We start from the raw sequence: 26,225 nt of genomic DNA, 5'->3' as shown, positions 1-26,225 counted from the left end.
CTACCAAAGGTCCAATGGAAGGGACCAGAGTCAGATAAACTTAGGTTCCAGCGTCTGAGTTAACTACTGAACTACAGTGCCCTGAGACAAGCAGGACAAACCCTGCCCTTTCTTAGAGTGGAGGAAACTGAGGCTCAAGTGTCATTTGCCTAAAGTTTCCCTTGGCCAGTCAGTGGCAGAGGTGAGCATCCAACACAGATCTTCCAATTCCTAGTCTAACACCCCACTGCAGCCCTCCAAATCTGCTCAGCTTCTGCCCTGGGGCAGCTAGCAGGGTTCCCAGGATGGAGTCCTAGAAATGAGCTCACAGGCACTATCCCCATGGCTGCAAAGCTATGTCCAGGGCCCTAGGAATCACCCTTTGTTCCCAAAGCACTGACCCAGGCTTCTGGGCCCAGAGGGTTCACCAATCCACCAAACTCTAGACTTAGCCTAGCCTTAGAGCCATGGAGGTGGAGAAGCTAGGGATGAAAGGAGATGGCATAGAGGGGTAACAGCCTGGGACAGAGCATGGAGTTGCTTCCTGCCCCCACTCAACCTCCAGCAAGGAAGCACAAAGGCTGGCAGGCCCCCCACTCCGCCCCGGAAACCTGGCAGTTTATTTCTGTCTCTGGGCCCCCTGTTTCCACAGAGCCAGTCCAGGAAGGCTGGCAGCAGCTGGCTTGGAGGGGTGGAGCTCCTGCTCCCTCAAGGGTCCAGCTGCTACCCTGCCCCACCCCCACCTGCCAGGCCAGACCAGACTCCAGATTCAGGGGTGACACTGGGATGAGGAGGGAAGAGCTAGAGGCCACTTGGTCAGGACTACAAAGGAGGGACCGCCCTCCAACTCCCAATCCAGCAAAAGATGCTCTCCCAGGGTGAGCCAGCCAACACCCAGTTCAAGTCTGCTAAGAGTATAACCTCTGGTGTGTCCAACTCTATTTACTCCAGATCATTCTGGCTGATGATTCCTCTGGATCATGGTCCCAAAGAAAAGCCCATTTCTAAACCTGTGCTGCCCAATATGGTAGAAACTAACTATTGAGCATGGGGAACGTGGCTAATTGGAATTAAGATGTGCCATAAGCACAGAATATGCATCAGATTTTGAAGTCTGAAATATGAAAAAAAAAGTAAAATATCTCAATACTTTAAATAATGATTATACGTATTAAAGTGATAATATTTTGGATATACTGGGTTGCTACATTATTAATATCAATTCACTTATTTCTTTTCACTTTATTTAATGTGGCCACTAGAAAATTTAAATTACATACATGGCTCCCGTTACATTTCTATTGGACAGTGTTGTTCTAGATCATATGGTACTCTGGCTTAGGGCCAAGACTTTGCCTGCTCTAGATCAATATCTATGTGGCTTTAGCTCACCCACTTCCCTATATTCAGACCACAACCTTATGTGTTGGTCTAAATCTCACCACCCCACACCACTCTACCCCAGTCTTCTGTGAATCTAGGCTCTGCCAGAGATTATGGCTTAGTTTGTTTTAAACCACTCTCTATTACTAATTTCTTGTTCACTAATTCCTAACACCTAGATCCCAGCAAGACCGTGGATCTCTCTTCCATGTTAACCAGCCTGACAGTCTGACACCACAACCTTATTTGCTCAGATCGCTGTCTAGTAAGATTTAAGATCAAGATACCCTTAGGAAGAATGGGGTTCTAGAGTAAGGGCTGGCAAACTATGGCCCGAGAGCCAAACCCAACCTGCTGTCTGTTTTGTAATTCAAGTCTGATGGGAACACAGCCATACTCATCCATTTATGCATTGTCTATGACTGCTTTCAAACTACAATAGCAGAGCTGAGTACTCATGACTAAGACCCAATGGTCTACAAAGCCTAATTTTTTTTGAACTATCTGACTCTTTACAGAAGTTTTGCCAACCTCTGTTCTAAATGACCAAGTCCAATGCACCAGAAATCTAGATTCCAGCCTAAGACCATGATCTAGTCTAATCTAGATTCCTTCCTCCTTAGAGGATACTGCTGACCAGGGTCTAAACCAGAGCCTGACATGCATCACATGCTGTCTGGGTTCCAGATTCCACTCTGATCTCAGGAGATGGCCCCGGTTACTCTTTTCTGGGATGGAAAGGGTGTCTCCACTTCTGAAGTGCCCTACAGGGATCAAAGCCCATTTGAGAATGGGGAGGAAGGGATGATTCCAGAGACAGCATGGGAGGCTGTGTCCAAGAGTCAGCAGTAAGCCCTCCTCTGCCAAGGGGGCAGAGCAGAATCTCACCTAGAAGACAGAGCAGGTCACTTAGCTGGGGGTCATGTGGGACAGATACCAACCCCCCAGCAGCTAGACAAGGAGGCTTTAAATGGAGTCTTCATCTCTAGCTCCACACCCCCAACCACCTGATGCTTGAATGGCACCACTACGCCCCTTTTCCACGATTCACCTCTAGCTCTGCTTTTCCACAGCTTTCTTTGAAAGTCCTCTCACATCTGCCCCTCCTTGCCACGTCCCCTTCTTCCATCCTAGAATTCTAGACTTAATTTTAGTAGTGAAGATCTTGGGCTCTTGCACTGACAGACCCAGGCTTCATCTCCAGCTTTGGCTTGGGGCAAGTCACTCTACCTCTCTAGGCTTCCTTAGTTTCCCCATCTGTAAAGCAGAACTTTACAGAATCTGTAAAGTTGAATGGACTTAACAAGATCATGACGTATATCCCTTTGCCCAGCCCCTGGCCTGTAATAAGCATTGAATGATAGTTGCTATTTTTATTACTCCTGATCATCTAGTTTGGTTCCATGGCTGGACTTTGGCAGGTGTGTAAACCTCACAGAATTTTAGTCAAAAATTTGTTTTTGTATTTTTCTGAAGAGAAGGCCCATCATCTTCTCAAAATGGATCCTTAGCTCAAACGTTGAGGAGAAAGAGGGGTCTTTAGTTCAATGCAAATGGGGAGACAGGGGCACACAGATGGAAAAGGACTAACCGAGGGCCCCTCAGAAAGTATGAAGCAGATCTCAGAAGGTTATTGGTCAGGAATTTGTCTCCCGGGCTCCTCTCCCACTAGTCCAAGTTGTCTCTCCGATCTGACCTTGCCATATCTCGCCTGCTCAGCTGTGACAGTCTCCCAGTGGGCTCCCCACCTCCAAAATACCTCCATCGAGCCTCCTCCACCTCGTGCCACATTCGGCTTCCTCAGTCTCCTTCTCATGACACAATGTCCCTGCTCCCAAACCTGTAATGGCTCCCTACTGCTGCCGAGGCCCTTTGCCTGACACTCAAGGGCTCCACAGCCCGCCCTGGCCCCCGCCAACCTCTTCCTCACTGTGGCCTCTTGTCTGGTCAGTGGAGCTGACTTCTTCCTCACCTCTCCCCCTCCCCACGGTCTCTATACCACCCACACGTTCTCTCCGTTCTGGACAGCTTCTGCCCCTTTGCTCAATCACACAGTGTCTCAGGCCCAGCCGGCTGCCCCCGCTCTGCCCTCAGGGTTGCCCCTGGGTCCAGCCACTCTCTGAACTCACCCTGATCAGGCCATGCTGGGGTATGCTGACCGCAGCTCTGGCTTCAGGAAGTAGGCCTCTCTGCCGCTGTATCCTCCCCTCCTCCCGTTAGGCCTTCTGTCCTCTAGACTTTTGGGAATAACACTCCCTTGTCCCTGGGAGTCCTAGGGAATCAGCACTGTCCTCAGAGTTATGACTCCTGGGTCTGATTCCCCTCTTTGAGCCTCAACATCCTCATCTATAAAATGGGGACAGCAATATCTACATCTTGAGTGATTCTCACGAAGGAAAAATGCCTTATAGACTGGAAGGTACTTTTTTTGTTTTGTTTTAAAGATTTTATTTATTTATTTGACAGACAGAGATCACAAGTAGGCAGAGAGGCAGGCAGAGAGAGAGGAGGAAGCAGGCTCCCTGCCGAGCAGAGAGCCCGATGCGGGGCTCGATCCCAGGACCCTGGGATCATGACCCGAGCGAAAGGCAGAGGCTTTAACCCACTGAGCCACCCAGGCACCCCTGGAAGGTACTTTTTTATTAAAACCTGCTGCACGATGGGGTGCCTGGTTGGCTCAGTGGGTTCGAGCCCCGGGCTGGGCTCTCTGCTCAGCAGGGAGCCTGCTACTCTTCCTCTCTCTCTGCCTGCCTCTCTGCCTACTTGTGATCTCTGTCAAATAGAAAAATAAAATCTTTAAAAAAAACCAAAACAAAACAAAAACCTGCTGCGTGAACAATACTAACGATAACCTCCATTTATAAGCTTATTTAAAACTGCAATCACCCTGCAACCCCGGCCCTCCCCAAGCCCTTTCCCAGTTTCATTTTTCTCTGTGACACTTAGCAACATCTCACATACCATGCATTTTACTTCTTTCTGGGTTAACCATTTCACCCTCTAAATGTCAGCTCCTTGAGGTCAGGGATACTACCTTGTCCTCTGTTTACTCTACTTTGTTCTCTGCTGTGTGCCCTAGAAAAGTACCTGACACTAAGTGTGCACTTGGTAGCTGAGGAATGAATGAATGAATGAAAGAATGAATGAATGAATGGAGCACTCCCTGCATGCCAGGCACTGTGCTAACCACTTCTCATGGGTCTTTCCATCTTAGATGGGTACTTTCATGAGTCCTCATTTTGAAAAATGAGACCTCCAGTGACTTGCTCTGATCACATGGTAGGAAGCAGCCCGGCTAGGACTGGACTCCCAGAGCCTGCCCTCTTCATCACTCTGCTCTATTTCCTGTTCAGATGGGGGCTTACTTCTACTTCGATATTAGCTAAGCCTCTTGAATCTGTCACCCTCCCTATTTCCTTGGGGTTGTCACTCTCCTTCTGCCCCTGAGGCCACCAGTCCTCCCAACCCTATTCTGACCTCTCAGCCATTTCCTCCACTTCTCAGCCCTAAGCCAAGCTGCTCATTCTCACCTCATTCTCACTTTGCTGATACAGTGTGCGCCACCTGGACTGAGTGGGCTCCCCATCTCTGTCCACTGTGCTCATTTCTCGAGACCTACCTCTTCTGGTCTTGACTTGCTCCCTTCCCTGAGCTCATACCTTGTTTATTGCTGGGAAAAACCACTGGGGGAGCAAACGCTGACTTGGTCCATTCCCTCACTGTTTCCTGAATTTGGAGGCCTCGCTCACTTCTGTTTCCCTCCCGGTGAGGTTTCTCCCTCCTTCCTCTGCTAGACCACTGCCCCCACCCCACACCATCTCTTAAACAGGTTTACAGCTTTGTGATTAAGAGCCTGGCTTCTGAGTCTCTCAGTCTCCAGTTCTAGCCCTTCCTAGCTGTGTTCCTCTGGGCAGGTCACTTCGCCTTTTTGAACCTGTATCCTATCTGCAAAATGGGGACAATACAAGTACCTGCCTTAGGAGCTAATGTGCCTGGCATATAGTAAGTGCTCAATAATAAGTCAGCCTGTTGTTACTTCTACAGCATTTTACTGTGTCGCTCATCCCCTCTAAAAGCCTCAGCCTCCTCTCTGAACAAGCCACCCCCAATATAATGAGGATACTAGTAAGATTGCTAACATGTACTGACCACTTGTTATTTGCTATGAGTAGCAGTATGCTTGCCACCTAGCGGGTGCTCACTATTGCTTACTGAATAAACTAGTTTAATACTCACAACACCTAATGGGGGGGGCCACTATTAGCATACCCATTTTACAGACAAGGAAATCAAGGTCCAGAGAGGGTAAGCGACTCAGCATCTCTGGGATTTAAACCCAAGCGGCCTGACTCCAAAGGTGAGACGCTCATTTCCTCACCCTCACTGTTCCTGTCCTGATCTGCTCCAAGGGCAGCCCCGGGGTGGGGGGTGGGGACCCTTTCCTTCTCCAGAGGTGGGACCTGAGCATCTAGATGGATGTTCACCCAGCCCCCGCTCCTGAGCTCAAACCCTTCACACTTCATCTCATGTGAGCCTCATCAAATCCTAGAGTCAGTGCCATGCTTACTTCCCCTGGACAAACGGGGTAACCGAGGCTCAGAAAGGAGTCAAGTAACTAAGGTTACATGGGGATCAAAGCTCAAAACTCTTTTCCTCTGCATCACATTTTGTGATGTTTTTCTCCTATTGTCTTATACAACTGCTGGTAACTGTTCAGACACACCTCCCTTGTTTTTCCAGTTGGGAGGCAAGCTCTCTGAGGGCGCCATCTGAGGTCCAACTTCACTGTCCTCCCCCCACCCCAGCCAGCACTGCAGCAGGTGATCCAGGCCCCACGGAAAGCTTTCCAGTAGCTGATCTGCACCTCCTAGCCAGGCCCACCCTGATGCTCTGACTGCTTCTCCCATGGAACAGGTCTTAGCAGATTTGGGGTTGGTGAGGATGGGGCCGGATCTCCCTTTCAACTTGGGCTCCAGGCTCCCCCAAGATTCCACATCTCTGGGGAATTCAGGGCTCCTATTTTCCACTTACAGCATGAAGAGGGTAGGACATATGGTAGCTCAGAACAAGGACTCTGGATCTCCGTGTTCCAAGTTCAAAGGCTGTCCACCAGGTACCAGTTGTAGGACCTTGGGCAAGTTACTTAATCTTTCTAAGCCTCGGTTTTCTGATATGAAAGATAAAGATGATAATAACAGGGCTACTAGGTGATTAAATGAGCATCTATTTCTGAGGCTAGAAGAGTGCCTGGAATATGGTAAATGGGTTCCACCTAGCCACGGAAGGATCCCCCTGGTAGCGTACAGTGCGAGTGACAAAGCAAACCTCAGTTCCAAACAGACAACTGAAGACATGCAGGGAAATGGAAGCAGGAAAGCCCCTTGTGGCAAGGACCCATTCCTCTCCCCACAGCCTCCAAAGTCAGAGGACACCAGTTACCGGTCCTAATACCCCTACCCTAATCCCAAACCACTTCCCTTCCCCTCCCTCCAACTGTTAACTTTCTTTCTTTTTTTTTTTTTATTTGTTTATTTGACAGACAGAGATCATAAGTAGGCAGAGAGGCAGGCAGAGAGAGAGGAGGAAGCAGGCTCTCCACGGAGCAGAGAGCCCGATGCGGGGCTCGATCCCAGGACCCTGGGATCATGACCCGAGCCGAAGGCAGAGGCTTAACCAACTGAGCCACCCAGGTGCCCCCAACTGTTAACTTTCTATGCAACCAGATAGATTACAGCCAGAATCCAGGCCCTGCTTCTCTTAGTTGCTGTGTGACCTTGGGTAAGTCACTTAGCCTTTCTGAGCCTCACTTCCTCATCTCTATAGGGGATCATCCTCCTTTAGAGAGTCCATCCTAGAGATTAACCAATAATCGAAAATGTCCCAAGGACATGTTCACAGGTGGGTGGACATGCCAGCATCCTACAGGCCTGACCACACAGACGGGTATGCTGTTTGGGCACTGGAGTGGGTGAGGGGGCTGCCGTTAAAGCAGATCCCCTCTTTGAAAGTTTCCCCAACCAGCCCCTAAGTACAGCTTGGGTTGCAAGCCAAGCTCCCTATCCTTTAAACCACCACCCTACGGCATTAAAATCTATTTGCTGGGGAGGGTGGGGGCGGGAGACAGGGGCCTTGTCCCAGGCCTCTCTTCACCAAGTTCCTGCACAGGAAGCCCTGAAGCCATACTGGGGAGAGGGAAGGGAGGAGTAGGAGGGACCACAAGTGAGGGAGGGTGGGGAGGGCCCTTTGGAGGAGAGCCAGGGAGAGTGGAGAAGACCCCTGGGTTGAGAAGGGCAAAGCAGAACAGGGACATGCTCCCAGGGCTCTCCCTCTCCCCCATGGCTAACTCAGCAGTTACCTGGCCTGGCCTTCCACCCCTCCGAAAAGGAAGAGGAGCCAGAGGCAGCAAGTTAAGATAGACGATTACCCGCCGTTAATTAATTAAAATAAACAGCAAATTAAATACAGCAAAATTAAAATAGCACAGGAAATTAATTCTCTACCAGCCCCACCTCACAGGTAAGATGCTAAAAGGGCCCCTTGCAGCTAGGATCCAGGGCAGCTGGGGGTGGTGGTGGTCAACAGAACCTGCTTTATACTACAACTTCTGGTGACCCCAAGTATCAATGGCGGAACCCACAGGCATTTATGTGCCTCCACCAGCCTGAGAGGGGCCTCCTGGCTCCTCAGCCCCAGGGGATTCCAAGCCCTAGGCCGCATTCCTGAATTCCAGCCCTGCTCCTCCCTTAGTGGGCAGGAAGGGTCCTGACACCCCTTGGGCCAGGGCCTGGGCACTGTGCCCTCCTGGGCATATGGCCCACATCCACCACTGCGTGGGTCAGGGCAGGAGGGAAGAGGGACCTTGGCCTTCTCTTCTAGGTTACCTCTGGGACTTGGAGTCAGACCCTGGCAAAAATGCCCCTCTTTTCCTGCTAAGCTCCTGGTCCCTTACTCAGAGGGCCTCAAATCTGTCTCTAGGGAACCCCTCGATTTGCTCCTTTCTTTTGCTCCGAACGCTCAGGAAAAAAGCACTGCTGAGGCCCAGAATCCCAGGCCAGAAGAAGCCCTGCAAAGATGGCTAGACCAACCCTTGGGACGTCATACCAGGGTCCCCTCCTGTACAGCACTGATCACCTCATCACACAGATGGGGACACTGAGACCAAAGAGGGCAAGGCATTTGTCTGAGCAACAGCTCAGCAGCAGCGCCCGGAAGGAGTCTCTCATGGGCCCATTCCACGTCACCACCACAGATCAACCCCATGCTGACCACCCCAGCCTGGCCGCCAAGGCCCCTCCTCCACGATTCCACCCCAAGACTCCCCAGTCTTGTGTCTTCCACAGGGGCCGGATTAGACTCCTTGGCTTGCCCTCGGGCTGTTGTCCACATGGTTCCGAAGCTCTCCCTCCACCTCCGCCTGCCCAAGTTCAACCAGCCTCTTCAGGGTCTGGCTCAATGCCAGTGCCGCCATGAGCCACCCAGACCCTGCTGGGTGCTGCCTCGTCCTTCTTTAATCTTCCAGGGTGCTTTGCCTTCACCCCCATGCTCAGCTCTCTCCTGTCCCCTGTGGTTCTCAGGTGTGTAAGCTGCCCAGAGTCGCACACCACACCTCTGGGCCCCCGCCCAGTACTAGCATGCAGTAGGTGCTCACGAAATCACCTCCTCATTCGATGTTCCCCATGTCCCAAGGATACTGACAATAGTGGTTCTCACCGACTGGGCATTTACTACCAACCCGGCTCCCGTCCTGTCCCATCCTCACCTGATGGGCCCAGCTTAGAGGCTGTGGGACCTTCCCGAGGTCACAGCTCTAGAATTGGGACACCAATGGTCCTTGCTCCTAAATGAGCATTAGACCATTTGCCTCCTCTAGATCAGACCAGCATCATCTCCTATCTGGACTCCTCAAGCCTCTCAACTAGCCTCCCCGCCTCCCATCTCTCCCCACCTTGTCTTGGCTCTAAAGTCTTCCCACGAGTCCCTGTGGCCCACTAGAAGAGATCCAAACCTGTGAGCAAGGCATCTGAAGTCTGGGACACCCGGCTTCTGCTCTCTATGCATCTTCTCCTCTAGTCTCAATACTGCCCCTGTGCTCCTGCCATACCATACCTTGATTTACTTCCAGGCTTTGCATATGATGTTCCCTCTGTCTGGAACACCTTGCCCCTACTTCTCCTGTGAACTCCTACACATCCCTCAACATACAAGACCAAGGGTTACCTTAAAAATCTCATCAGGTGAGATAAGCAACAAATAAGCCGGTCACAAAATTGAGAGCTCTATGCGGGAAGGACCTGTGTCCCTAGTACCCCCAGTGCTTAACCAGTAATCAGGGCCCAATCGGCACCGTTGACTGAATGCTCCGGGTATAATTGTTGGCTAAACAGAGCAATGACAGAAGAACACAAGGCCACAGTGTCCGGGGCTGGAGGTGGAGGAGAAGGGACCAAGGCCAGAAAGGCCAAGGACGTGGTGGAGAACAGTGACAAATACTGTCAGGGGCTGTTCTGTGGCAGAGCTACACTCTTGGCAGAGGGAGTGTTTGTGAGAGACAGAGGAAGGAAAGCGATGGTGTGAGGGAGGCTCTGAAAGTGTGTGTGTGCGCGCACGCATGTGAGAAAGTGGTGAGGATGTGTGTCGGGGAGTGTGTGTGTGTGTGTGTGTGTGTTGCATTTGTGAATGAGTCTGTGAGGGAGAAGGTGAGGATGTGAAGGAGTGCCCGTATGTGGGCTTGGGGGGGGTGGTCTGTGGAGAAGGCGAGGGCGCACGGGAAGGAGAGCCCGCGTGTTAGATTGGTGGGTCTGAGTGAGAACAGGTGAGGGTGTGTGTCGTGAGGGTTGTGGGTGTAGGTGCTCAAGGCGGTGCATGTGTGCCGGGGGGGGGGGGGGGGGGGGGGCGGGGAGTGGCTGGGAGAGACAACCAGCAAGAAGGGGACTACTGAGGGGGGGGTGCGAGTGAGAAACTCTGTGTGGGCAGGGGGGTGCGGCGGTAAGCCTGTGCAGGGGGAGACGGCGGGCCTGTGTGTGTCTGACGGGCAGGGCAGGGTAGAGATGTTGGAGCTCCACTGAGGGTGTGGCTGCCGTGGCCGAGGCCACGGGCCCTGTGCCAGAGGTGGGGGCTGGCCCTGGGCCCAGGGTGGGGGGCTCCGACTGAGAGATTCCTCAGAGTTCTCCCCCGAGCCACAGGCGCCAGATTACCATGTCCCCGGGCACGGAGGTCGAGGAGGCCCAGATGTGTGTGCTCCTTACATCTGTCCACAGCTAAACCTCTGGGCATTTATTTGTCTTTGTCTGTGTCCGGGTGTGCACGCCTGTGCCTGTGTGCGCACCGCCGGCTGTGTGTCTGTGCCTGTCTTTGTCTCTGTATGTATCTGGGCCTTTGTCTCAGTGTGTGTGGCTGTTGGTCTGTGCCTGTCCGCATGACTGTGTCTGGGTTCCTGTGTGTCTAAGTTTATCTGTGTCTACAGGGCACTGGGTGTCCTTGGCATATGCCTGTCCCTGTCCCAGTAGGGCTGCAAGCATCCCCCTGGGCGGCCTGTTTGGAGCTGTGGGTCTGTGTGGCCTCGGTGTGAGGGAATGTTGTGCTTCCGAGGCTGTGCGTCTAGAGCTAAGTGTGAGTGTCTGCTTGTGTCTCTGTGTGTGAGACTCTACTGTGTGTTGTATTATGGAAATGTTTATCTGTGCCTGTGGGATGTGCGTTCGTAAGACCAAGGATATGTGTGTCTCAGTGTGTGTGTGTGTGTGTTGGTGTGAGGGTGTGAGGGGTTTGTCACAGACTGGTGAGCAAGTTAATCTCAGACTCCGTGACACGTGGAATAAAATCACACTCCCATAATGGGATCATTCGTCTTCCTGTCCAAGGAGAGAACCAACTCTTCACCCTCCGCCCTGGGGGAGCCAGTGGGGCCAGGGCCAGGCTCGGCCCCCATCCAGGCCCCCTCTGGCTTCGGCACCCCACCCCCACCTCTCCTCAGCCGCACCAGGCCCATTCTGCCTCCAGAGTGCCCTGGTGCCCACTGCGGGCTGGGCTGGGCTGGGCTCCAGGACATGTGACCGAGAGCCTTAGAGGCCTGTCCTGGGCCCCCCAGCCCCACCCACTACCAAGGAGAGCCCAGCCCCAGATGGGAGGGGGGAAATTCAGGAAGGAATCTTTGGGCCCCTCCTCCTCCCGGAGGGGAGGGATGAGCTGCAGGCCGGGGCCGGGATTTTCCATCTCTCAGCAACAAGATTCCTGGTGAGCAGGCTGCGGGGTTTGGCAGGACGCCTGCTGGAGACCCGCCCTCACCCGCCAGGACGCCTGGGTCCCCAGGGCCAGGCAGCAGTGGGTTCCCTGGGGAGCCAGGAAGGCCCCAGAACTCCAGTTTAATGCTGCCCAGGCCTGTGGGAAAGCCGACACTTCCAGTCACCCCCCAACCAAAGATGGTTCTCCAAGATCCTAGGCAAACCAACTTCCTTAATCTACCCCCCGCCCCGACCTTGCGCCTCCCCCTAGCCAAAGCCTTTGCTTCAGAAAACCATCACAGGCCAGCTACCCGGCACCACCCACTTCCCACCTGAACCTCAGCACACGCCCAGACTGGGTTCTAGACCTCACCTCTGGGTTTGAGGGCTCCCAAGGCCAGGGTTGTGCTTCTCATCTCAGACTGGGGCTTCTGAGGACAGGGCCTTGTGTCCTACAGCTGCAAAATCCCTCTTGGTCTTAATGCTCCTTCCTGATTGAGCGGACAGGCACCAAGAGAGGATTTAAAACTCAAGACTGGGGAAACTGAGGCACTGAAGCCCTCTGCCCTACCTGCCACTATGAATCTGAGGCCAAATCCAGTAGTCTGGACACACAAGATCTTAATCCTGCCCAACAGCAGCGGCTGCAACTCTTTCTTCCCTGTTGGGGGTACCTACGACTCCAGGAAGGGCTGCACATCAGTTGGAGGGTAAAGGGAATGGGAAGGTGGAGTCCCTCAAGCCTTGGATGCACAGCTGGAGAGCAGGTTTGGTAAGAGATTAAGGTCGAGGAGGAGGAGAACTGAGTTGCTCCAAGATTTACGAGCCCAATTCTTCTCTCTTAAATTCCCCCTCTAAGCCCCCAGCCCCAGTCTGGTCCCTCCAGGGTCATGCTGTGGCCCCAGGCCAATGTCAGGGCCCTAACCCATCCATCAGCTGTTGCCAGGGAGTTTCCACCCCAATGGGTTCCAAAGGGAGGGGCTCAACTGACACTGGGGCCCCAGACTGATGGGGAGGGGGCATGGCCCTAAAGACACAGTCAACGGCCCCCTACACCCTCCTAGGAGCTGGGGGCTCACAAGCTCCAGGGCAGAAGCTAAGGCTGGTAGGTGGGGCCCAGGAGGAGGCCGCCTCCCCGCAAAGCACCACACCCAGCCCTGCCCTTTCAAGAGGCAGGGAGACCTGGGATCCCACGCGGCCCTTCCTCTCCAGGCCTTGGCCTCCCCACCGCACAGGGCAGGAAGTGGCTCATATATCCCAGGTGTTCCCTCTTCAGCTCAGCTCTCTCAGCATTTAGCCCTGCCCTCTCTCCAGTCCAGAATCTGGGCCACATGGAGTGACACTGAGGCAGGTAGGTACCTGGCGGAGCCCCCCAAAGCCTCCCAAGACAGACCTGATGAGCTTATGGTGAGTACCCCTCCACCACACATCTGTTTTCCAGAAGTGCAAAACTGAGGCCCAGAAAGAGGATCTGAGTCTGGACCAAGACCTGAGTTTTCTTGGTGGGGTGGTTAAGGGCATGTTCTGGGGACAGAAAGACTGGAATTAAAATTCCAGCTGTAACAGAAACGCTGTTCAAAGTCCCTTGCCTTCTCTCAGCCTCAGTTTCTGCATCTGTAGAATGGGTAATGGGGCCTCCCTCCTGTAAAGTCGAGTTGAAAAGAGAACAGGCACCTAAGGGTTTGGTGCGGGGGAGGAAATGCTTGAACGATGGTAGCTCTCCTGTCAGGGTAGCACTAACACGAACCCAAGCAGCCTCAGGGGAGGTGAGGAGGGGTCCCAACCTGGCTGGAAGAACGAGCCATCCTCCAGCCAGATTAGGACCCCCAGGGCCTCAGCTCAGGAGGGCCAGCCAAATTCCTTGAAGCCCCCAGCTGTCTCCCCTATTTGTTAAAGGCCCCTCATTAGTGAGCCTGGGCACCTGCCCCTCCACACGTAATAAGCCTCATTAGTATCTTAGCCCCAAGCTCTGCGCCCAGAGTCTATGTGTGTGCACACGCACGAGGGCGGGGGGCTCCAACAGGCCACCAGCCAGGAGACGGCATCCTCGCCAACCACACCCCCTGCCTGTCATCAGCAGGGCCCGTCACCACCCAGCTTGTCACCTGCCTGCCTCGCACCCGCACCACCTGTCACCCACCCAGCTCGTCACCCACCCAGCCCATCACCTGCACCACCTGTCACCCACCCGGCCTGTCACCGAAGCCGCCTGACAGGCATCTGGGTGGGGGACAGGAGATGGGGAGGAGAAGACCACAGGGGTGTGGAGCTGGGGGCCCCAGAGACCCTGTAGGACCCCCACTTCAGCTCGGCATCCTGCAGCATCGCCATGGCAACCTCTCAGCCGCAACCACTTTCCCAAACATCCCCCGCCCACCCCCCCCCAGGCCCTGCTCTTAGCTGAGCTGAGGCTGAGAAGAGCCTGAGTGACAGCAGAATGGGGCGGGAAGGAGGGGTTCATCAGCTGGCTGGCCTTGGCCATCCTTCCCTTTCTGGCCTCGGTGACTCCATCTGCAAAATGGAGGAGCCGGAATGGGTGAGGCCCCGCTAGAGCAGGCCAGCCCTTCCCGGCCTGGATTGGCTGAGCCAGCTACCAGTTAACCTGTGAGGGCTGGGGGTGGGACAAAAGGACAGGGCTTTCTGGGTTCTTCCACATTACTTGGCTTCCTCCTCCCACCCTGCCCCCCCACCCCTCCCCCCAACCCCGGCCCAGAGAGGCTGGGCCTCTGGCCCAAACTCACACAGCGAAAGAGGAGGAGCAGGCTGGAAGGGAGAGGGGCTCTGCCACAGGCCTGCCAGCTGGAGACACCACACTGGGTGACCCAAGGTGACCGGGGGCTGAGCTGGCCCCCACCTCTGAGCTGCATTATTTATAATACCCGGAGCTTGGAGCTGAGCAACAGCTGCAGCGCTGCCCCTCCAGGGGGCACATGCCACAGCGGAATGGAGGAGACAAGGTGCCTCCTCCGGGAAGGCCCCCGGGGTCCTTGGTGCCCTCCGCAGCTGGCTAGGGCAGGGGCTGAGGTGGGAACGGGGCTGCTGCTCCATCCTTCCCCTCCCTGGCCCCCTCCCCTCCACTCCTCCAGGCAGGCGGCGATAGGATTACTTCTGCATGACTGCCCGCTCCACGGGGTTCCAGAGACCCTCCTGCCTGCAGCAATCTTTAAAATTCCTCCAGCCCAACCTCGCTCCCTTTCTCCCTGCAGTGAATGCTCCAGCATCTACCGCAGTGTGCCCGCCGCGGGCTGGGGGCCAGGTCCCTGGCACCTGTGGGCAAAGGCGGACTGGTCCTCAGAGTGTATGTAGCCCAGTGACCCTTGGAACCCTGAGGGCTCAGGCCCTAGCCCCTCTGGCCCCCAGTGCTGGTCTAGCCCTACAAAGCATGGCTCAAACTGGGGTTAGGCATCACAGTGGCACCAAGGTGGAGGGGCACAGACGTGCGAACACACCTGCTGGGTCTTGGTATGCCAGCCCGTGTCCTCTGCTGCTGGAACCGATCGGCCCCCTCTCTGCTCCGACCTCTCCCACCTGCTCCCACCTCTCCGCTCTGACCCCGGCTGTGCCTCACAGATCTCTGCTACCCCTGGGGTGGGCAGACAGCTGGGCCGGGCCAGAGTCTGTGGCTCCCCAGGGCAAAGAAACAGGCAGGAGATCGATCCACTGAATTTTTTAAGGCTCTAATGGAGCCGGCATCCCAGGACTTGGGGCCTGGGACACAGGCGGTATCTTGGGGACCCCTCCCTCAGTAATGCAGTGGCTTCCTCTTTCAGGTCTTGGGGGTCGGGGGAAACTTTCTCTGAGCCTTCTCCCAGCAAGAAGAGGCATGAGGGGCCCCTAGGAAAGAGATGGGATGTGGGGGGCTGTGAGCAATACCCAGAGCCCCCCCCCATCTTCCCAGCCCTAATGCAGGCAGAAGCAGCTCAGCCTCTAAATCACTCCCCTCACGCTGCCCTCTGAGGCGGATTCTGTGCATCTGTAATTAGGGGGTGGAACAGATGGTGGAGATTCCGTTTAAAATCATGCATCTAGTAAAGTAACCTTCACTGTCGGAACTGACTCCCAGGGAGACCGAGTCCCGAAGCCCAGATTGGGGGGGGTGGGGAGCATGTCAAGCCAACATCTCACCCATCTCTCTCCCTGAAGCCCCAGGCCCAATGTCCCTCTCAGGTAAGCCGGGGTGGGGGGGGCAGGCTGGCAAGCACCTGAGAATGTACAGGCAGGGGTAAATCCCCCTACCCCCCCCCCCCCCAGCATACATGCCAGAGCCGGGGCAGGGCTGGGTACTCAGAGTTCTTGGCTGAGAGACCAGGGTGACCAGGTGCCAAGAGCCCCCAAAGAGGCCCCAAACCCCCAAAGCCCAGGCCAGGGTGCCCAGAGCACAGGGTCTTGGGTGGGGCAGCTCTGAACCAGATGCACAGCCTCACTGTCCAGGAATGGAAGGCCTGGGGCAGGGAAGGGGGGCGGAGACGCCTCCCCAGGCAGAGGAGGCTCTGGAAGTGGGGGAGGACTGGACAGCAGAGAGGGAGAGAGAGCTACAAGAGCAAGCAAGTGTGTGTGCAGGGCTGGCTGAGGCTGTCTGGGGGGGTGTGTGTGGTGCGGAGGGGGCCTGGACAAGAGGTGGGGTTGGGGGAGCTGTGATGGAGAGTGCTGTGGGGGGGAGGGGTGCTGGCATGTGTGGGGCGGGGGGGGGGGTGGTGGTGAGAGCTACAGAGGAACTGAGCTGGGGTATGTTGGGGGGATGCCGGGGGGGGGGCGGGGGGGGACAATGAGGTGTGGGGCTGTCCCTGGGCCCTGAGATGGCCAAGGAAAGGACTGGAGCTGGGGCTTGCTGGGGACATACAGGGGACAGCCTGTTCAAGTGCTGGGTCTATGGGGGAGTGTGCGTGTGTGTGCAGGTGTGTGTGTATGTGCGTGCCTGGGAAGGTATGAGAAGCTGGGGGGACATTATCTGTTTAGAAGTGAAGCAGAACCGAAGCTATGTCTGTGTTCAAGGTACATGGCGGGGCTGAAGAGAGTGTTCTTGTTTGAGTGGGTGTTAAGCGGGCAGTGTGTGTGTGTTTGTGTGGTGAGCGGGGGAGGCTGTGTGTCCAGAAAGGTGTAGGTGTTGGTTGGTGTGTTCGGGGAGGTGCGGGGCTGAAGCTGGGAGAAACGCTAGGGCTGTAGGGAGAGTCTGAGTGTGTGTCTGGTGAGGTGCTGGGGAAAGTTCGAGTACGGGGAAGGGGTTAGGGCTGCTCTGGGGTCCCGTGTGTATCCAGGGAGGTGGGGGGGGGTCTAAGAGGGGGTTAATAAATGTGTGTCTGTGGGTGTGAGGTGTATGCTGGGGACCCTAAGAATCTGGGTTTGGGTTCATGACTAGGGCTGTAACTGTGTGTGTGTGTGGGGGGGGAAGGTGTATGGTGGTTGTGTTTGGGGCATGCTGGGGCCAGGTGTGTATATGGGGCAGTGGGGTGTCGGAAGGGTGGATATGTGTGGAAGTGTTTGTAGCTGGAGCAGTCGTGTGTTTAGGGGTGTTGGAGCGGTAAGCAGAGGAGGGGCAGCTGGATATTCAGGTGTTGGGGGCTACAGTTGGGCCCCTGTGCTCAGACACGCGATAGGGCTCAGGGTGAGGATAGGTGCCCCTCTGGGGAGATGACGGGCAGAGTCCTAGCCTCTGCTCAGGGGCCGCCTGCTGGAACCCCTCTTTGTGGGGGAGGGTGCCTGCCCACCCCCAGACCCTGAGTGGGGGTGTGGAGAACGGGGAAGGGGGGTTCGTCCATCTGTCTCAGCCTGCGCCCAGGCCAGAGGAGCAGAGCCGCCTCCTCGCTCCCTGGGGGGCAGCAGCGGATCTCAACCCACCCATCTGCCTTCAGATGGTTGAGGCAGGAGCTTCCACAAAGCTGCCTGGAGGGCATCACTGTGTTTGAAGAGGCCCAGGCTGGGGGCTGGGGGGAGCTGCACAGCAAACAGTCCTCATGGAGGCTCCTTTGAAAACCACTGACGCCAGGAGAGAGGAAGAGGGAGGACAGGGGCGGGTATGTCTGTCCTTGTGCGTCTGTGTGGGTCAGTGCCCAACTGTGAGCCTCAGAGCCCCTTCGCGTGTGTTCGTGCGGACGGCCTCTGTTCCAGCAGCATCCTGGCCTCGGAAAACAGCCCTCCAAGCCTGGCTGCGAGCTCGCAGCCTCACCCAGGCAGCTACCCCCTCCACACACACACACGCACACACGCGCACACTGCCTACACCCACACGCAACCCCCCACACCTTCACATCTGCGTGACACTGCACCCTCACACACATGCAGCTCGCCCCCAGGGCCCTGTACTGTGTGTCCACACACCCACTACACCCCCCCACTCTGCAGACCCGGGTGGCAGCACACACCTGTGACAGGCACACATGTCAGCACACACATGCCCGACGAGCAGCCATCGCACACACCCCCACGCGCTCCACGCACCTTGGATCTCCCCGTCACGCCCATGTCCCACCTCACACACGATCACCTCTTCCTCACACACGCCGTCACAGGCACCCGCCACGCTGTACCCGGACATACGTGCACATGTCTGCAGGTAGTGCACACACTCAGCCTCCCCAACGCTCAGAGAGCGTCTCTCCCATCACTCAGCCCACCAGCCAAGTCCTGTGGAAGGCTCCCGCTGGCCGAGATGGCCCCCCAGCATCCCCCCCCGCCGGCTGGGAAGGAGCGGGAGGGCACCCACCCTCACCCTGACACCTGGGACCACTGAGCTTCACCTCCAGGCAGAGCCCTCCCCCTGCTCTGGCGGGACCGCCACTGTCTGGGTGAAGGTGTGACTGTGTGCGTGCATGTGTCAGCACGTCCTGGGACCCCGTGACGAGGCATGCGTGTCACTGCCTTTAGGGATGAGGAAGCATCGGTATGCGTTCCCCAGGTACACTGTGAGATGTGGGATGAGTGTGAGGTAGACATTCACGTCACAGTGTGTGTGTGTGTGTGTGTGTGTGTGTGTGTGTGTGTAGGCCTGTGCGGACAGGTATGAAGATGGGAGTGCATTTACACAAGGAGACACCCAGTGAGTGATGAGTGTGATATTTTCTGACACAAGAGATATGTCCATCTTGGAGCAGGGGTCAGGGCTGGGAAAACTGCTCTGAGTAACTCCCTCCCCTACAAAAAGAGCAGGGAGGAGGGGGTCTCCCTGCGTGCTTCTCTCTCTCTTGTTCTCTCTTTCTCTGACCTCTTTAGCAGCTGGAAACTGAGCCGGGGGTGGAAGGAATGGAGACTTGGCTGGCCCAAGGGTTTGGGGAGGGAAGCAGGAGAAAACACCTTCCAGATTCTCATCAAATCCCTGTTTGTGGTCTGTAGCCTCAAGCCTCTCCGCCTCTCCTCTCTCTCTCTCTGTCTGGGTTTCCCCTTTCTTTATCTCTTCCTGTCTCTCACCCTCTCCCTGAGTCTCTCCTCCTCCTATCTCAGTCACCTTGTCTCCCTTCTGGGATCTCCGTGTCTCCATGTCTCAAGTCTCTCTGTCTGTTTCTCTCTCCCCAGGCCCTTCCATTTTTCTGACTCCTCCTCTCTCTGCCAGCACCTCTGTCTGTCCATCTCTCCCTGTCCTGGTCCATCTGTCCGTCTCTCTCCGTCTGCCTGTGCGTGGGTGTCTCTGTCCATCTGTTCCACCACCCATCTGTCTGGTTGTCTGTGTTAGTCCTTCTAAGGGTGCCCACTCGCTCCCCAAGGTACCCTCCCCCAGGTCAGCAAAGGCCTCTCCTGGCTCAGGGGGTGGGGGTGGGGGTTGATGCAGAGCTGCAGCTTCTGGAAGCTTCAGTAGCAGCTGGGCTGAGCTGGGAGTTCGGGGCCAGCCAGCTGCAGAAGCGGCCCCTCCTCTGGGCTCCCAGGCCAAGGACCCCAGAGCAGAAAGAGGAGAGAAAGCAGGGCCTCCCTGCAGCTGAGTCTGTGCATGCATAGGTAAGGGGGGAGGCAAGGGGCCTCCCTTCAACAACACCCGCCCCCCCAAAGCTAGGCCTTGCAGGAGAGGGATCTTCAGTGCCCACCTTCCTTATCCCCTAGCCAATGGCAGAGATGCTGGGATCCAGGAAGGAGGGGTTGGGGGGGGTGCCAGGATATGGGAGAGGGAAGGGGCTAAGAGCTCACAGTTTCTTGTCAGCTGGGGGGGGGGGGGTGCTTCTCTCCTCCCTTCCAGGTAGTCCCTGGGGATGGCTTTAGTTCTCTTTCCAGCTCTAGGCATGTGGAGCTCCCACAGGGGCCATTCCTGCCTCCCAGTTTCTCTAGAGCCTCTGACCCATAGGGATTTGGGGGGGAATATAGGAATATCCCCCCCCCTCCCCAGGTGGAGGTTGGTTCTGGACATGTGGGGACCTTGATCCTGTCTAGGCATTTGCCATCCTGAGAGCCCCGTGCAGCCCACCTACCACTGCCAGGCCAGCACCTCATCCTCTCTCTCTCTCTCTCTCACACACACACATGCACAGAGCAAACCCTAGCACACATGGCCTGCCACCCCCACTCTCCCACCCAGCAACTCAAAGGGCTCAAGAAGAAGCCCCACCCCAGAGACATGTGCCCTGCCCTGTGCTGGTGGCAGGCTCCAAGAGGACCTCCAGCACCCAGCCAGCAGCTAGGTGACACCCCTCAGTACCCTCCCAGTCTGCTCTGTGTCCCCCATTCCCTCTCCAAGAATAGTCCAAATCCCACAGTCCCACAACAGATGGGGAAACTGAGGAAGGGATGGGGGGGGTCACAGTTATTCCTCCTGAGACCCTGGTGTGGAATCACAGAGAAAGAAAGGGACGCTGACCTACCATGAGCAAAGTCCATACTGGCTGCTCCCGCCGCACAGCCCTACTGCTGGGCCAGGGCCAGAGGCTGGCTCCCTCCCTCTAGAGCTCTCCTTGCCCCCGGCTGGGCCCCCTCCCTTTCTGAGCTTCTGAGCAGTCCTCCCTGCCCTCTCCCTCCCAGCCCTGGCTCTCTCATCCTCAGCTCTTGGAAGCCTGACTCACTGTTTCCCCTCCTCTCTCCCCTCCCTCCCTCTCTCTCCCGGCAGCGGCGCCTCCCCCTCCCCTGGGGGGGCTCTGGCCACAAGGGTGCCCGCCTGCTCCTCTCTCCGGGATCCAGGCCCCCTCTACACCCAGGAGGCCCCCTGCAGCTGTCCTTATTCTCTAACTACAGACTGCTAGAGTGCAAAGAGCCTAGGTCCCAGGCCTGGCGAGTATCTCTGACCCTGGTCAAATGAGTCCCTTCCCTAGACTTGGATTTCTCCTGTCAAACAATGTGTGAGGGGGTCCAATGGGACGATGCCCCCGGCATCTCTGGGACTCTAATGTTCTCCGCCTTTAAAATCCCAGGTGCCTCTTGGCATGGAACACACACAACCTGTGGGCACCGACCTGCCTCAGGACCCACCCCCAGGTCTAAAGAACAGCCCTGCTCTGTTCCCAGACTTTTGGAGAAGGCAGAAGGGAGATGCTACCCTGGGGCAGGACCATTAGACAAGGGACCCCTGGAATCCCCCTGGATCCCTATTCTCCCTCCTCCTGTGGGCATCTTTCCCTCTCTAGTCCACCTGTCCTCCTCCCTCTTCCCAGAGACATTTGCTTGTCTCTCCTCCAAAAACAATGCCTGCTCATTCCAGGCTGTGGGGTAGCGAATGGCACATGCCTAGGGCCTTCTTGGTCCCCTGGGCCCCACCTCCAGGGGCTGTGATCCTGGCTCTTCCCCTCTACTGTTTGCTCTCTCACTCCCTCATCACTGGCTTCTGCCACCATCTTTCCCTTTCTCTACCTGGCACATGGCTGTCTGGGTCTCTCCTCCCCTCTCCTCAGTCCCCTAGCTCTCTCCCTGGGGGAGCCCATCTGCTGGCATTAGCAACAATGTTATCCTTGCTCCCTCCTGCATTCCCCATCCTGGCTCCCCCCCTTCTTCCGAGCTGTCCCAAGAGACCCAGGGGGCCCAGAGACAGAGCTGGTCTCCATCCCATAATAGTGAGTCTGCTTGACCTCACTCAACCAGACCAGAAGTGTCTGGGCATCTGAAGGCATAGCACAGCACCCCCTGGTCTTGGGTGACTGGCATGAGACACAGAGCTCTGTATTCCACAAACAAACAAAAAAGTTGGTTGGGGGTGGGGGTGGGGGACAACATAGCGGGTTTGTTTGAAGGGAAATGAAGGAGATCAGGTTAGCCTTGAGAAAGCCCCTAGCCAATGGGAAACAGAAGCAAGTGGAGGGAGTGGCTCAAAGTCAATGCTCCAGACTGATCTGAGAACCAGCAGTGTCCCTCTAGGACTCTGCCAGTCCAGAGCAGCAGCTCCCCCGACCACCCCCCCCAAGTTTCCAGCCAGGGACATTTGGCTCCTCAAGCCTGGAATACAGCTACAACCTCAGGTGGAGATCCCACCCCTTAATCTCCTGTAGGGTTCAAGTCCAACCTCCCAACAGTAGACCTCCACTTTAGCTCAGCAGGGGGTCCAAAAGCCTCCCTGCCAAGATCTAAGCAGGTGGAATGGGGTTAACAGAGCCCCCCAACCCCCAAGCCCCCCTCACCAAAGTCCCACTCAAGGTCTGGGAAGCAATGCAAAACAATCCTGGAACGTGCATACCCCCAAACTGAGAAGCTATGCTGTCCACCCACAGCATCTGGGGGTGCTGGGACTCCCTGCCCCCCGACCCTGTTCCAGACCCCCCAGCCCAGCAACAGTAATAAACAGCAAGCTCTTTTTCTTTATGACACCAAATTTCTCCAAGCCCAACAGCTCCTTCCATCACTACCTCAGCCATAGATCACATTAAAAACTCACAGAGGGCAACTTAAACACATCACATTTGTTTCTCTCTATATTATTTCAAAAGTAACGGCATTAAAAATGGATTTTACTACAGAAAATAAATATCAGCACGTGGGCCGGGAGCCCAGGCAGGAGGAGGGAGCCCACCAGGAGAACGTCCCCAAGGGTTTGGGCACAGCTTAGGTACTGACCAAGGAGATGGCTGAGGCCAGACAACACCCTGGGGCCTGGCAGGCGGGGGGGTATGTCTTGGGAGGGGGGAGTATCTGCCCACCCAGGCACCTGCCCCAGTGCCAGACCAAGAGGGACAAGAGTCACTGGTTTGGACTGGTGCCCACTGGTCCCCCTAAGCTCATACCCTCACTGATCTGTGCAAACCTCGGAAGGGTGGGAGCTCTGGGGCAAGAAGTTCACCAGTCTCTGGGGGTTATTCCAACTATTGACACAGCAGGAGAAAAAAAATGAATTCAACTTACTATCCAGTTTGATTTTCCATTGCTATAAAAATAAATATACATCTGCTCAAAGGAGGGAGATGGCAAGCGGCATGCACATGCCACCTGGGGGGTCCCTCCACAGCTCACCACCACAACCCAGCCTGCCCCCCTCCACACCAGGGGTGGGGGGGGATGGACAGACTGGTAATCTTTCACTTGAAAGCCCCAGCTCACACAGCTATACACACACACACACACACACACACACACATACACACATACACACACGCGGGGCCACACGGAACAGGAACAAGCCAACAATAGAAACACCCCAAATACTCCTGGCAGGACTCTGCCCAGGCCCGGGCACATGCCCCCGCCCCGCCAGCAGCAGCAGCAGCGGACAGAATGTGGCCACCCTGACCCGGAGGCAAAGCTTGTCCTCACACCCTGAGCTCTGCCCAGGGAGCTGGGGCCAAGTCCCGCCTGACACCAACTGGTCCGGCGGGAAACGCCTGCCCAGCCAGACAGGCACAGGCCCCCCAAGGGTCCCTCCTTGTGCTCAGGGACCAGGCTGGTGCAGCCTGGCCCTGCCTCCCAGGGTGACGCCTGGGCCCAAATTCAGCTGGCCCTGCCAGTCAGGCACTGGTGCAGAACCGAGGGCACCAGGCTCAGCCCCTCCCAGCCCAGCCCCAGGGCCCCCAAGCTAGGAGGGAGGGGGGACTCCCCACCCCTCCACATCTGGCCCTGGCCCCCAGGGTCTGCGGTAGAGAATTCCCGCCCCCGCTTCTCTCTCTCTCTCTCTCTCTCTCTCTCTCTCCCTCCTCCCGCTCTGTGCCCGCTGCCCGCCTCAGGGACAGCCCCAGCTCCCGCCTCCGGCCAGCAAGGCCCACATCCTTCCTCCCTCAGCTGGCCCCTTCGCCTGGCAGGAGGCTGGGGGGGTCAGGCTGCTAGGGAACCCCTCCAGCTCCCATTAGTCCTCATCCCCAGCCCCCAAACTCTGGGTCGCTGTCCCTTTTCCTGTAGAACAGGAAACAAGGTTATTTCCTAGACTCCGAGCCAGCCCCCTGCCCCTCTGGCTCTGCCCGGGGACCAGGACCCAGCAGGAGAAGGCGCCCTTAGCCAAAAGGCATAGGGATTCAGCAATTCACCCCCAGCTCCCGGCCCAGGGGGCTGACAGCTGTCACTCAGCACCCCACCCCCTGGGGAAGAGGGGGCCCGATTCAATCTGAGCCCCAGAGGAAACGCATTGATAGGCGATTATTTATTTATTTATGCAAAAGTGAGCCGACTTTGTTCGCCAGGTAACCGGGCACGCGGCCCAACCCCTCCGGCCCTGGCCACCCCCAAATCCCTCCTCCGCCCCACACCCCCTCCGGGTCATTAGGTCCCCGCCCCTCAACTCCCAGAGCACCAGCGGAACCTTGGGATTTGGGGGTTGGAGGGGAGGGGCTCCTCCCTCCGCAGTCTCCCCCTTTCCCAGCGCCGTTCCTAAAATCCAGCCTTGTTCTCCGCTCCCACGGTCCCCCCTTCATTCTCTCTCCCCCCCCCCACCACCACATTCTCAGCAAGCTGGAGAGCAAATTGCAGTTTTAAATCCAAAGACCGAGGGAGGAGGAAGGAGGAGGGGGCGCGCGGCAGCGCTGGGCGCGCACCTCGCCCCCGAGCCGGGGGAGCTGCGGGGCGGCCAGGAAACCCGAGAACCCCCCCTCCCCGCCCCCCCTTCTCGTCCACCTCCCCCTCCCCCTTCCCGGCGCTGCCTGCCAGGCTTCGAGCCGAGCCCAGCCGAGCCGCGGGCCCCGGTGGAAACAAAGACCGATCGCACCGCGGGCACCGCAGCCACCGGGTCCCGCGGACCGGACCGGGGCGCGCGGAGGGGGCGCGGGCCCCCCCCCCCCCCCAGTGCGCTGCACAAAAGAGCCCGGCCGGCCGGTCCCCAGCGGGGTCTAGGGCTCGGGAGGAGGCGCCACTCACCGGAGTGCTGGGCTGCCGGCTCCGTGGGTCCGAGCCAGGCGAGGGGCTTTGGGGGGCGTCAGTCTTCCGGCGGCGGCAGCGACGCGGGCGCCCGGCTGCTGGGGAGAGGAGTCGTGGAGGAGCCCTGAGCCGCCCGCCGTTGCTGACAGCATGGCTCGCGTCTCGGCTCACATTCTCCGCCGCTAACTCCGCTGGACACGGCCCCCCGCTCCCGCGGCGCCCCCCCCACCTCGATCACTCCTTCGCTCTCTGCGCCCCGCTCGCTCCCCCCGCCGCGCACACACTCTCACAGCCCTGGGCACCCCCGCCCCCACCCCCCCATTGCAAACCTGGGAGGGAACGCGCCCCGCGTAGTCCTCCTCCTGCTCCTCCTCCTCCGCCCTCCTCCCTCCCGCTCTCTGGCTGTCTGTCTGTCTCTCTGACTGTCTCTATCTCTCGCTCTCTCTGCCTTTCTCTGCTTTCCGAGCTGGGTGGGAAAAGGAAATGAGGACAGAAAGCAGACGCTGGCTTTGGGTGGTGGTAGCTGGATTCCCTCTCTCCCTCCCTCCTCCTCCTCCCCTCCCTCCTCCTGCCTTCTGCTCTCTCCGCTGCGAGCGGGGCTGAGCGCAGCCTGGCGGGTGGCTCGCTCTGCCCGCCCGCCCGCCCGCCCGCCTGTCTGTCTGTCTGGTCTGCCTCGCTCGCTCCCTCCCTCCGTCTCTCGCCCTCGCCCTGCCTGCCTGCCTCTCTCCGTCTCTGCCGCCGCCGCCGCTGCCTCTGCGAGCTCGCCTTACCTTCGCCGCTCACCATCCGGAACCCCAGGGGGGAGCGCGCGCGCGGCACGCCGGGACTTGTAGTCCCCACCCCGGCCGCTCGGCGTGCGGGGCGGGCGGGGCCGAGCCGGCTGCCCCGACGGTGCGGCCGGGAGCCCGCGGGGTCTGAGCGCGGGCCCTTCGTCGGGGAGAGGGGCACGTCCTCCGTTTACCAAGGGTGCTGGTTCTCCCGAAGGACTAGGGGTGTTTCCCTCGTTCCTTGTTCCCTGCGGGGGGCTCTAGCTTGAGCGGAGGTTTGCGGGTGGGAGCGAAGGGGCGGGGTCTGAGGATGGAATGAGTCGAATAGGGAATCGAGGGATTAGCCAAAAGGTCTGCGACTTTCTGGGGCGCCCCAATTAAATGATAGACGAAGAAGAGAGAGGGGAGGACCGGCTTTCTGAGTCTGGGGACGTTCTCCCTTCCTGAAAAGGTTTCCTACTGAGTAAAGCACGACGTTTTGACGTGAGCGCTGCTCCAGAAATCTCAAAGCCCCACCACTGCTTCCTCCTCGTTCAGGGAGCCCCGTCCCAAACTCTGAGCTCCGGGTTTAGCCCCTCCAACTCTTAGTTTTCCTAAAAGTCCAAGGGTGACCAGAGCACAGACGTCCTGGCTAATCCACAAACAGCACCCCTCCCCCTTCCTGAATTCGACTGAGCATTTTGGTTGGGTCAGGAAGCAAGATTCAACA

The 26,225-nt window shown here is 57.2% G+C and overlaps 1 protein-coding gene across 1 annotated transcript in view; it reads right to left on the bottom strand.

Moving 5' to 3' along the window:
- Positions 1–25,474, bottom strand: part of AHDC1 (AT-hook DNA binding motif containing 1) — a 63,767-nt gene extending 38,293 nt beyond the window's left edge. The window contains 2 exon segments of the mRNA XM_046003872.1: positions 24,750–24,844; positions 25,079–25,474. The gene's annotated coding sequence lies outside the window, so the exon portion shown is untranslated.
- Between the last annotated feature and the right edge of the window lie 751 nt (positions 25,475–26,225).

Source organism: Meles meles, chromosome 1 (assembly GCF_922984935.1).
Source record: "Meles meles chromosome 1, mMelMel3.1 paternal haplotype, whole genome shotgun sequence".
Classification (NCBI taxonomy): Eukaryota; Metazoa; Chordata; class Mammalia; order Carnivora; family Mustelidae; genus Meles; species Meles meles.
The sequence above is the reverse complement of the archived record's forward strand: the minus strand, read 5'-3'. Positions and strand labels throughout refer to the sequence as shown.